The sequence below is a fragment of the Rattus norvegicus genome, chromosome 5 (assembly GCF_021556685.1).
Source record: "Rattus norvegicus strain SHRSP/BbbUtx chromosome 5, alternate assembly SHRSP_T2T, whole genome shotgun sequence".
NCBI lineage: Eukaryota > Metazoa > Chordata > Mammalia > Rodentia > Muridae > Rattus > Rattus norvegicus.
The window spans coordinates 4,133,273-4,146,913 of NC_141538.1; the positions used below are offsets into that span (position 1 = coordinate 4,133,273).

General features: G+C 39.3%; 1 long non-coding RNA gene across 1 annotated transcript in view; it reads right to left on the reverse strand.

Annotated features, from left to right (window-relative positions):
- Positions 1-212: 212 nt before the first annotated feature.
- Positions 213-13,641, reverse strand: part of LOC148005576 (uncharacterized) — a 72,624-nt gene continuing 59,195 nt past the window's right edge. The window contains exon 3 of the long non-coding RNA XR_015620594.1: positions 213-1,059. This is a non-coding gene — a long non-coding RNA (uncharacterized LOC148005576). The remainder of the gene's footprint in view (positions 1,060-13,641) is intronic.

The following is a 13,641-nucleotide window of genomic DNA, read 5'->3' on the forward strand; positions in this document are numbered from 1 at the left end:
AAGCTGTGCATATCAAAAATTCAAGGCTTTTTTTTTCAAAAACAAAAGTAAGAATAGACACAGACAATACCCAAAGATATTAGACATTTACTACCTGCCAGTGCCATACTCTCTTGGCCTGAGTCTTGTGTTTTGGAGTTTCCCAGAAAATGTACCAAATGTTATGCCCTGATAACGAAACCCCCAGAGACCATGAGGAACCATCACTCCTATGCAAGCATACCAAAGTCTTTATTTAAGTTCCAGCTCAGCCGGCAAACTGCCCCAAGTTAGCAGGATAGATGAATAACTCCAAGGTCCAGGGGAAAGTGGTTTATAAAGGGAAAATTTTCACAAAGGAATTTTCAAACCTTGGCATTACATGATTGCTAAAAAGGGTAAAGGAATGTTCCACCACATCTGGTCAAACCACAGAGAGGGTTCATATGTTTAAGAGAAATATCTTGACCTGGGAATGACATGTTTTCTTAGACTACCCTGTTATTATCGACTAGATGCAGCTGTGTCTATTATCCAATTGCCAGCACATTTTGCTTCTTTAACAAAACCCAACAGTCAGGGTCATGTGTCTCTGAGGGAAAGTTAACTGAAAAGTCTGAAAAACAAAAAGGAATATTTTTTTGCTACTTTAATCCCTTCACTCCTTCTCCAGATGTTTCTTTCTTAGAGTTGAGTCTTGAAGCTCTTGTGGTGATTCCAAGTTTCCTGAAGGCACTGTTTAACAAGTTTTGGTGCTTGGACAATCTGGACTGACACTTCACATTTTGCTTCTTTAACAAAACCCAACAGTCAGGGTCATGTATCTCTGAGGGAAAGTTAACTGAAAAGTCTGAAAAACAAAAAGGAATATTTTTTTGCTACTTTAATCCCTTCACTCCTTCTCCAGATGTTTCTTTCTTAGAGTTGAGTCTTGAAGCTCTTGTGGTGATTCCAAGTTTCCTGAAGGCACTGTTTAACAAGTTTTGGTGCTTGGACAATCTGGACTGACACTTCATTGCCCTTGATGGATATTTGCTACACACCTTATGCTTCTTCCTGTTAAAGTCCTCTCTCTACCTGCTAAAAAAGAATGCAATTAATGACAATACCATGAAAAAATGAATTATGCAGAAATTTCAGTCTATCCTAAGAACTTATTACTTAAATTAGCATTCAAAACACTAATGAGTGCTGTTAGTAATCATGATAAAGAAAACTTTAGAAGAGTTATTAAAGGATCAAAACTTAGTGGAAATTTAGAAGCTGACAAGTTATAACTGAAATCCTAGGTTTTTAACATACAAATTTATAATTAAGGAACTTGTATGTATAGGAAGAGATTTGGATCATGAAGTTTATGACAAGTCTTAGTACCTTCCTAAAAGCCAAAGTCAGCAGTTTTAGAAACCCTGATGTTCTTCTATTCTTTACAGAATTGTAGTGAAGATAGGAATTATTTTGAAAAATGTGTTCGAAACAGAGACACAGAGGAACATCCTGGCTCAGTAAACTTCCTATATTTCTGAATAAACTTGTCAATTCAAAACTTTACTTGTGACACCCGCGGATCCCGGCCCGCAGCAGCTCTCTGCTCCCAGACCCGGTGCGAGAGAGACCCAACCGCCTGGTCAGGTGGGCACTCCTGAGGCTGCAGAGCGGAAGAGACCAACAACACTGCTCACCACTGCCCACATCCCTGGCCCAAGAGGAAACTGTATAAGGCCTCTGGGCTCCCGTGGGGGAGGGCCCAGGAGCGGCAGGACCCCTGCCAGAGACACTGCCGGACCCTGAAGGAAACAGACCGGATAAACAGTTCTCTGCACCCAAATCCCGTGGGAGGGAGAGCTAAACCTTCAGAGAGGCAGACAAGCCTGGGAAACCAGAAGAGACTGCTCCCTGCACACACATCTCGGACGCCAGAGGAAAAAGCCAAAGACCATCTGGAACCCTGGTGCACTGAAGCTCCCAGAAGGGGCAGCACAGGTCTTCCTGGTTGCTGCCGCTGCAGAGAGCCCCTGGGCAGCACCCCACGAGCGAACCTGAGCCTCGGGACCACAGGTAAGACCAAATTTTCTGCTGCAAGAAAGCTGCCTGGTGAGCTTGGGACACACGGAAGCAGAATTTCTCTAGGACCGGGCACGTTCTGTGTTTACCGGAAGTCCCACACCCGCGGATCCCGGCCCGCAGCAGCTCTCTGCTCCCAGACCTGGTGAGAGAGAGACCCAACCACCTGGTCAGGTGGGCACTCCTGAGGCTGCAGATCGGAAGAGACCACCAACACTGCTCACCCCTGCCCACATCCCTGGCCCAAGAGGAAACTGTATAAGGCCTCTGGGCTCCCGTGGGGGAGGGCCCAGGAGCGGCAGGACCCCTGCCAGAGACACTGCCGGACCCTGAAGGAAACAGACCAGATAAACAGTTCTCTGCACCCAAATCCCATGGGAGGGAGAGCTAAACCTTCAGAGAGGCAGACAAGCCTGGGAAACCAGAAGAGACTGCTCCCTGCACACACATCTCAGACGCCAGAGGAAAAAGCCAAAGACCATCTGGAACCCTGGTGCACTGAAGCTCCCGGAAGGGGCGGCACAGGTCTTCCTGGTTGCTGCCGCTGCAGAGAGCCCCTGGGCAGCACCCCACGAGCAAACCTGAGCCTCAGGACCACAGGTAAGACCAAATTTTCTGCTGCAAGAAAGCTGCCTGGTGAACTCAAGACACAGGCCCACAGGAACAGCTGAAGACCTGTAGAGAGGAAAAACTACACGCCCGAAAGCAGAACACACTGTCCCCATAACTGACTGAAAGAGAGGAAAACAGGTCTACAGCACTCCTAACACACAGGCTTATAGGACAGTCTAGCCACTGTCAGAAATAGCAGAACAAAGTAACACTAGAGATAATCTGATGGCGAGAGGCAAGCGCAGGAACCCAAGCAACAGAAACCAAGACTACATGCCATCATCGGAGCCCAATTCTCCCACCAAAACAAACATGGAATATCCAAACACACCAGAAAAGCAAGATCTAGTTTCAAAATCATATTTGATCATGATGCTGGAGGACTTCAAGAAAGACATGAACACACTTAGGGAAGCACAGGAAAACATTAATAAACAAGTAAAAGCCTACAGAGAGGAATCGCAAAAATCCCTGAAAGAATTCCAGGAAAACACAATCAAACAGTTGAAGGAATTAAAAATGGAAATAGAAGCAATCAAGAAAGAACACATGGAAACAACCCTGGATATAGAAAACCAAAAGAAGAGACAAGGAGCTGTAGATACAAGCTTCACCAACAGAATACAAGAGATGGAAGAGAGAATCTCAGGAGCAGAAGATTCCATAGAAATCATTGACTCAACTGTCAAAGATAATGTAAAGCGGAAAAAGCTACTGGTCCAAAACATACAGGAAATCCAGGACTCAATGAGAAGATCAAACCTAAGGATAATAGGTATAGAAGAGAGTGAAGACTCCCAGCTCAAAGGACCAGTAAATATCTTCAACAAAATCATAGAAGAAAACTTCCCTAACCTAAAAAAAGAGATACCCATAGACATACAAGAAGCCTACAGAACTCCAAATAGATTGGACCAGAAAAGAAACACCTCCCGTCACATAATTGTCAAAACACCAAATGCACAAAATAAAGAAAGAATATTAAAAGCAGTAAGGGAAAAAGGTCAAGTAACATATAAAGGGAGACCTATCAGAATCACACCAGACTTCTCGCCAGAAACTATGAAGGCCAGAAGATCCTGGACTGATGTTATACAGACCCTAAGAGAACACAAATGCCAGCCCAGGTTACTGTATCCAGCAAAATTCTCAATTAACATTGATGGAGAAACCAAGATATTCCATGACAAAACCAAATTTACACAATATCTTTCTACAAATCCAGCACTACAAAGGATAATAAATGGTAAAGCCCAACATAAGGAGGCAAGCAATACCCTAGAAGAAGCAAGAAACTAATCGTCTTGGCAACAAAACAAAGAGAATGAAAGCACACAAACATAACCTCACATCCAAATATGAATATAACGGGAAGCAATAATCACTATTCCTTAATATCTCTCAATATCAATGGCCTCAGCTCCCCAATAAAAAGACATAGATTAACAAACTGGATACGCAACGAGGACCCTGCATTCTGCTGCCTACAGGAAACACACCTCAGAGACAAAGACAGACACTACCTCAGAGTGAAAGGCTGGAAAACAACTTTCCAAGCAAATGGTCAGAAGAAGCAAGCTGGAGTAGCCATTCTAATATCAAATAAAATCAATTTCCAACTAAAAGTCATCAAAAAAGATAAGGAAGGACACTTCATATTCATCAAAGGAAAAATCAACCAAGATGAACTCTCAATCCTAAATATCTATGCCCCAAATACAAGGGCACCTACATACGTAAAAGAAACCTTACTAAAGCTCAAAACACACATTGCACCTCACACAATAATAGTGGGAGATTTCAACACCCCACTCTCATCAATGGACAGATCATGGAAACAGAAATTAAACAGTGATGTACAGACTAAGAGAAGTCATGAGCCAAATGGACTTAACGGATATTTATAGAACATTCTATCCTAAAGCAAAAGGATATACCTTCTTCTCAGCTCCTCATGGTACTTTCTCCAAAATTGACCATATAATTGGTCAAAAAACGGGCCTCAACAGGTACAGAAAGATAGAAATAATCCCATGCGTGCTATCGGACCACCACGGCCTAAAACTGGTCTTCAATAACAATAAGGGAAGAATGCCCACATATACGTGGAATTTGAACAATGCTCTACTCAATGATAACCTGGTCAAAAAAGAAATAAAGAAAGAAATTAAAAACTTTTTAGAATTTAATGAAAATGAAGATACAACATACTCAAACTTATGGGACACAATGAAAGCTGTGCTAAGAGGAAAACTCATAGCGCTGAGTGCCTGCAGAAAGAAACAGGAAAGAGCATATGTCAGCAGCTTGACAGCACACCTAAAATCTCTAGAACAAAAAGAAGCAAATACACCCAGGAGGAGCAGAAGGCATGAAATAATCAAACTCAGAGCTGAAATCAACCAAGCAGAAACAAAAAGGAGCATACAAAGAAGAAACAAAACCAAAAGTTGGTTCTTTGACAAAATTAACAATATAGATAAGTCCTTAGCCAGACTAACGAGAGGACACAGAGAGTGTGTCCAAATTAACAAAATCAGAAATGAAAAGGGAGACATAACTACAGAATCATAGGAAATTCAAAAAATCATCAGATAGTACTAAAAAAAAACAACATTCATCAAAACTTTAAAATCTTCAGGAAACAGAATTTCCTAGACTGATACCAGGTACCAAAGTTAAATCAGGAACAGATAAACCATTTAAACAGTCCCATAACTCCTAACGAAATAGCAGTAGTCATTAAAGGTCTCCCAACCAAAAGGAGCCCAGGTCCAGACGGGTTTAGTGCACAATTCTATTAGAACTTTATAGAAGATCTCATACCAATACTATCCAAACTATTCCACAAAATTGAAACAGGTGGAGCACTGCCGAATTCCTTCTGTTAAGCCACAGTTACTCTTATACCTAAATCAAACAGAGACCCAACAAAGAAAGAGAACTTCAGATCAATTTCCATTATGAATATCGACACAAAAATACTCAATAAAATTCTGGCAAAAAGAATCCAAGAGCACATCAAGACAATTATCCATCATGATCAAGTAGGCTTCCTTCCAGGCATGCCGGGATGGTTTAATATACAGAAAACTATCAATGTGATCCAGTATATAAACAAACTGAAAGAACAAAACCACATGGTCATTTCATTAGATGCTGAGAAACATTTGAGAAAATTCGACACTACTTCATGATAAAAGTCCTGGAGAAAACAGGAATTCAAGGCTCCTGCCTAAACATAGTAAAAGCCACCTACAGCAAACTAGTTGCTAACATTCAACTAAATGGAGAGAAACTTGAAGCACTAAAATCAAGGAATATACAAGACTGTCCACTCTCTCCCTACTTATTCAATATAGTTCTTGAATTTCTAGCCAGAGCAAAACAAAAGGAGTTCAAGGAGATACAAATTGGAAAAGAAGAAGTCAAAATATCACTATTTGCAGAAGATATTATAGTATATTTACGTGATCCCAAAAGTTCCACTAGAGAACTACTGAACCTGATAAACAACTTCAGCAAAGTAGTTGGGTATCAAATTTACTCAAATAAATCAGTAGCCTTCCTCTACACAGAAGAGAACAATCTGAAAAAGAAACTAGGGAAACGACACCCTTCATAAAAGTCCCAAATAATATAAAATACCTCGGTGTGACTTTAACCAAGCAAGTAAAAGATCTGTACAATAAGAAATTCAAGCCTCTGAAGAAAGAAATTGAAGAAGACCTCAGAAGATGGAAAGATCTCCCATGCTCATGGATTGGCAGGATTAATATAGTAAAAATGGCCATTTTACCAAAAGTGAGCCAGAGATTCAATGCAATCCCCATCAATATACGAATCCAATTCTTCAGCGAGCTAGACAGAACAATTTGCAAATTCATCTGGGATAACAGAAAACCCAGGATAGCTAAAACTATCCTCAACAATAAAAGACTTCTGGGGGAATCACGATCCCTGAACTCAAGCAGTTTTACAGAGCAATAGTGATAAAAACTGCATGGTATTGGTGCAGAGACAAACAGATAGACCAGTGGAATAGAACTGAAGAACCAGAAATGAACCCACATACCTACAGTCACTTGATTTTTGATAAAGGTGCCAAAACCATCCAATGGAAAAAAGATAACATTTTCAGCAAAAGGTCCTGCTTCAACTGGAGGTCAACCTGTAGAAGAATGCAGATTGAACCATGCTGATCACTCTGATCAAAGCTTAAGTCAAAGTGGATCAAGGACCTCCACATTAAACCACCTATACTCAATCTAATAGAAAAAAAAAGTAGCGAAGAATCTCAAACACATGGGCACTGTAAAATTTTCTGATCAAAACCTTAATGGCTTATGCTCTAAGATCAAGAATCGACAAATGGGATCTCATAAAACTGCAAAGCTTCTTTAAGGCAAAGCACACTCTTATTAGTACAAAATGGCAACCAACAGATTGGGAAAAGATCTGTACCAATCCTACAACATATAGAGGGGTTATATCCAAAATATACAAAGAACACAAGAAGTTAGACCACAGGGGGACAAATAACCCTTTTAAAAATTTGGTTTCAGAGCTAAACAAAGAATTCATAGCTGAGGAATGCCGAATGGCTTAGAAACACCTAAAGAAATGTTCAACATCTTTAGTCATAAGGGAAATGCAAATCAAACAACCCTAAACTTTCACCTCACACCTGTGAGGATGGCTAAGATAAAAAACTCAGGGGATAGCAGATGCTGGTGAGGATGTGGAGAAAGAGGAATTCTCCTCCATTGTTGGTGGGATTACAGACTGGTATAACCATTTTGGATATCAGTCCGGAGGTTCTTCAGAAAGTTGGACATTGAACTACCTGAGGACCCAGGTATACCTTTCTTGGGCATGTACCCAAAGGATGCCCCAACATATAAAAAAGACACATGGTCCACTATTTTCATAATATCCTTATTTATAATAGCCAGAACCTGGAAAGAACCCAGATGCCCTTCAACAAAGTAATGGATACATAAAATGTGGTACATCTACACAATGGAATATTACTCAGCTATCAAAAACAATGAATTTATGAAATTCATAGGCAAATGGATGGAACTGGAAAATAGCATCATGAGTGAGGTAACCCAATCACAGAAAAACACACATGGTATGCACTCATTGATAAGTGGCTATTAGCCCAAATGCTTGAATTGCCCTAGATACACAGAACTCATGAAACTCAAGAGGGATGACCAAAATGCGAATGCTTCACTCCTTCTTTAAAAGGGGAACAAGAATACCCTTGGGAAGGAATAGGGAGGCAAAGTTTAGAACAGAGGTAGAAGGAACACCCATTCAGAGCCTGCCCCACATGTGGCCCATACATATACAGCCACCCAATTAGGTAAGATGGATGTAGCAAAGAAGTGCAGGCTGACAGGAACTGGATGTAGGTCTCTCCTGAGAGACACAGCCAGAATATAGCAAATACAGAGGCAAAGGCCAGAAGCAACCCACTGAACTGAGAATGGGACCCCTGTTGAAGGAATCAGAGAAAGGACTGGAAGAGATTGAAGGGGCTCGAGACACCATATGAACAACAATGCCAACCAGCCAGATCTTCCAGGGACTAAGCCACTACCCAAAGACTGTATATTGACTGACCCTGGGCTCCAACCCCCTAGGTAGCAATGAATAGCCTAGTAAGAGCACCAGTGGAAGGGGAAGCCCTTGGTCCTTCCAAGACTGTACCCACAGTGAACGTGATTGTTGGGGCAAGGGCAGTAATGGTGTGAGGATGGGGAGGGGAACACCTACATAGAAGGGGAGAGGCAGCGGTTAGGGTGATGTTGGTCTGGAAACCGGGAAAAGGAATAACAATCGAAATGTAAATAAGAAATACTCAATTTAATAACGATAAAAGAAAAAAAAGTACAATAATGTCAACCAACCCGGGCTTAAGGGACTAAACCACTACTGAAGGTTATACATGGACTGACTCAGGGCTCCAATTTCATATGTTGCAGAGAATAGCCTTGTTGGGGCACCAGTTGATAGGGAAGCCCTTGGTCCTGCCAAGGTTGTACACCCAGGGTAGTGGAATTTGGGAGTGGGTGCATTAAGGTGGTGGACAGGTAGAATACCTGTATGGGTTAGGGGGACTGAATGGGGAATAATGGACTGGAAACTGGGAAAGTTGATAATGTTTGAAATGTAAGTAAAGAAATATATCTAATAAAAAAATAAAAATAGAAAAATAGAAAAGCCAAAAGGCCTATAATGAATATCCCGTCAAATAAATTTCTATCAAATCTACTCATAAAAATTATATACATTTAATTATATCAGTACATAAATTCAATAATTAGAAATAAGAACCCTTTCTAACTCAAGAAAAAGAGTGAATTTTAGTAACCACACATCAGAATTTGCACCAGGCTGTTTTGAGACTTCTTTTTTCAAAGCAATTAATCTAAATCTCTTCACCTTAACCTAGGCACACTGTTTGGACCATGGTGTAAAGCAGCCACATTTTCCCCCAAAATACCATAAAACTGTTTGTAGGCCTCATATTTAAATTCTTTTTCACTGAAACCTCCTGGGCCAGGTCTGTACAGTTCAAACCTCTCAGTAACATAGACTTCTGTAATCCTACTAGGATAGCCCATTAAACCCCATTTAAAGCATTCCATTTCTTTCCAAAACTTCCAAAATTCACATTCTTTCAAGCTCCTACAGAACATCCCAGTGGCTCGTTAGCTCAACATTCCAAAGTCCTTCCAGTCACAGGAAAACCCCATTCCTGGACCAATTTCTCTTAATCCAGGTTTCTATTCCTGCACAAACATCACAAGCAAGAAGCAAGTTGGGGAGGATTGGGTTTATTCTGCTCACACTTCCACATTGATGTTAATTAACATATGAAGTCAGGACTAGAAGTCACATAGGGTAGGAGGCAGGAGGTTTTGCAGAGGCCATGGAGAGATGCTAGTTACTGGCTTGCTTTCCCTGGCTTGCTCAGCTTGCTCTCTTATAGACTATGAACCCAGGGACTGCACCACCCACAATGGGATGGGTCCTCCCCCAAAGAATACTAGTTGAGAAAATGCATTAATGCTGGGACTTATGGAAGCATTTTCTCAATTGAAGCTCCTTTCTCTGCGATAACTCCAGCTTGTGTCAAGTTGACACACTAAACAAGCCAGTACAGTCTCCAAACATGGTGTTGCTGCCACACAAATGAAACTTTCCATAGAGAACAATTCTCTCTTTCCTTTGAGAGGTGGGGTGGAAGGTTGCTGTTGTCAGTTTTTGGTCATATAGGAAGGTTAATTGCAGGTTGTTAATGCTTAGGGATGAAAGAAAAAATATATTCAGGGATCTCTTTCTCTGTATCCTCTCTTCTTTCTCTTCTGCCTAGTGTTAGGTCACAAGACTGGGGATTTGTGAAAAGGAAAAGCAGTGAAGAATATTGTATCTCCTTTTAGAATAAAAAAAGTGAGAAAAGTCTGGAATATCTTAGATTGGTAAGGATTTTTTGGAAGAAAATTGAAAATTTAATGTTATAAAGATCTAATTTGATTAACAATAATTAACTTAAGATATATGTCTAACTACTTATGGATTTGCTAAGTGCATATTACCAAGCTGTTAAATAATTGAGTTAGGTAACAACATAAGTTTTTTGGTTCCCAAGACATTCCTTTCACAAGGACAGTGATTTAGACAAAAGCCCCAATCCATCGGAAGTTTGAATAAGGTACCTGCTTGCTAAATAGGGAGTAATTTTCCTCATCTCTGGGAAGAGAAACTTGTGTGCCTTCCAGTAATATAAGACTGGTATGTATTGTCATGTGAAGGTTAATACTGGCTACTAGAACTTCTTAACTATTTTCTAGAAGAGAGCTTTATCAAATTTGAATGAGTCTTTTTCCTTTAACCTATGGAGTGATTGTATAGGTTTCTTCATTGTGTCTATTCTCATTGTCAGTTAAGTGGCCTCTCTTCTTATGCACTATGTCCCATACTGGATAGTCATTGCCTGGTGTTTCCTAGACAATATAGGATGTACTTTCAAACTTTCTGCTTCAAGGTTAGGTCTCTCAGAACTTCTGGGCTTGGGTGTTAAAGATGGATGTTCCCACTTTTATGGATGAACTTTGGTTGACTCTTCTAAGAAGCCAATAAATCTCTGTCATTTTATTTAACACAGAAGCTCCTTGGTCTGCACACCATGCTTACTCAGGTTAAATGTATACCTCTCAGGTCTTTGATGGGTTTGAAATCTAGATTAACAGTAAAGTTCATAAGTCCAGAGCTTAATATTAATCAGTGAAGTTCTGATAATAAAATCATAGTCTCAAACCCCACACCTAAAATTTTCTTTGGTTTCCATGTAAGTATAAACTTTAAATCCACTTTTCATCATGTTCATTTGACACAAACCCCCTACAGAACTTTGGACTCAACAAGATAGGGAAGAGTACCGAAATACTTTGTTTAAAGTTGTTAAATTCAAAGGAACTGGACATTGTAATAATGATTATTACCTTGAGAGTTCTCATAGTTTGTTTTTATAGACTATTCACCAGTGTTTCACATCAGTGAAATAGTTACTCTCTTAGGAAGCAATAAGGACTTTTTGAACAAGAAGCAGAATTTTGAAAATAACATTTCTATTTCATTTTTATTGTCAGTTTAAGTGATTATAATTCCCGTATCATATGCTAACTTGTGTCATGATGTATATCGTTAGCTCAGGTAATCAAATATTAATTGACATTATAAAACACAATATGGGAACTTGCTAAAAATGTTCTTCTTGAGCTCCTATACCCATATCATCTGGAGAACCAGGCAAATGGGAGGGTTTTTTTTTTAATTATTTTTTATTTTTTTATTAACTTGAGTATTCCTTATTTACATTTCAAATGTTATTCCCTTTCCTGATTTCCAGGCAAACATCCCCCTAATCCCTCCCCCTCCCCTTCTTAATGGGTGTTTCCCTCCCCATCCTCCCCCCATTGCTGCCCTCCCCCCAACAATCACGTTCACTGGGGGTTCAGTCTTTGAAGGACCAAGTCATAATTTTTATTGTGTAAAATTTACAGATATTAAAGATAAAGCCCCTTTATTGGACTATAAGTAGATAATGTTGGGATAAACTATACAAATCCATATTCTCTAAATGGCTTGAAAGTTGTTTCCCATAGTTAACACTTTTTAGTTGCCACCAAAAGCTCTCGAAAACATTAATTTGAGAGTTTGTACTGCCAATGATTTCTTTTTAGCCTTTTCCTTTTTCACTGAGTTGCTCTCCTCTAAATTAAACTGTAGGGATCTGATTAAATTGTTTTTCATATTAAAAGTTTCTTGCTTCATATGTTTAGCCAATTCATCCCAGGAGAAAACAACCCTGAGTTCTTGTTGTTTGTAATCTTTGCTGAAGTCATATTGCATTTGGCTAGTGAAGAATATGAACAAACATATTTATCAACTTGTTTTTCATGTGAATAGAGGGCTTCAGCAGCAGAGTCCAAGGGAAGGGATAGTTTCAAAATTCAAAATGGGATTCCCAATCCTTTGGAATGTTTATTGTGACAGATTGAATCATCAACAAACTCAAAACATACATGGTCACAAAAATATGAACCAAGCAAATATGTACTGCATACTGTGTGTTCTGCATCAAGCAGACTCATGTAATAATAGGATTTTCACCTGGATTTTTATCTTCTGGATCTTGCAGATTCTCAAATTTGTCTCTGCTTTTGTTTTTAATATCAGTAGATGTTATTACATAATCACTGAAGAATTTCACTATGAAATGATGTCATTGTTGCATTTTTTTCTTCTTCATACGTTCTACACTGGGAAGAAAATGCCATATTCAACAGTACCATATCAATATTGGGACAAGTAAATACAGTAAGTACAATTATGTATTTTTCAAGTTCAGAATTCTTATTACTTATTGGGTATAACCATTAAATTTTATTTATTGTTTATCTTTTAAATTTTACAAATTCATTCTTAGAGATTCTAAAATCTTTTTGCTAACTATATTTTCTTTTGGATTATTTTCCTCATCAGGGTGGAATTAAATGGTAACTTTGATTGTATTCATGTTAGTTTCCCATTTTATTGATAACCATAACCTCTTATTTACCATTCTTGCTATGGTACAATGATTGAATAGGTTTCCATGTTATGATTTAAAGGTTTATTCTAAACCTGACCATGTTCTTCATAGCATTTAGTCATGATTGTACCTGTGATATTAGATAATGTTATTAAATGTAATAAGTGCTGAGTGTTGTGATGCTTGAGCAAAGAGAATATATATGTTATTTGTAACTGACTCTTAAGAATGTCACAATCAGAAGTTGTGAATATAGAGGTGAGAGAGAGAATGGACTGAAGGAGCTGAAGGGGTTTGTAACCTCAAAAGAATAACAACAATATCAACCAACAAGACCCCTCAGATCTCTCAGGGAGTAAATCACCATTCCCAGAGTACACAGGGATGGACCTATAGCTCCAGCAGTATATGTAGTAGAGGATGGCCTTTTCAAGCATCAATGGGAGGAGAGGCCCTTGGTCCTATGAAGGCTAGATGCCACAGTGTTTGGGAATGTAAGGGTGGGGAGGTGGGAAAGAGTGGGTGGATAGGTGAGGGAGCACCCACATAGAAGCAGGGGGAGATAGCTGATTTATTGAAGGGATACCCAGAAAGGGATAACATTTGAAATGCAAATAAAAATATCCAATAAAAGAAAAAGTAAAAAAATGAATAAACTATATACAACTATAACAAAACCAATAAGGTATAGCCATTTGAACATTCAACTGCTGGAAGCTGAAGATAGAACAGGTTGAATAAAAAGCTTCCCATATGACGACGATAGGGAGGGTCTAAGCTGATGTGAAGAACATGTGGTCATTAGGGAAAAAATGCTACCAGTGAGGCTGCAGTTTGTCTTTGAACTTGAAGTAATACATTTCAACATATTTTAT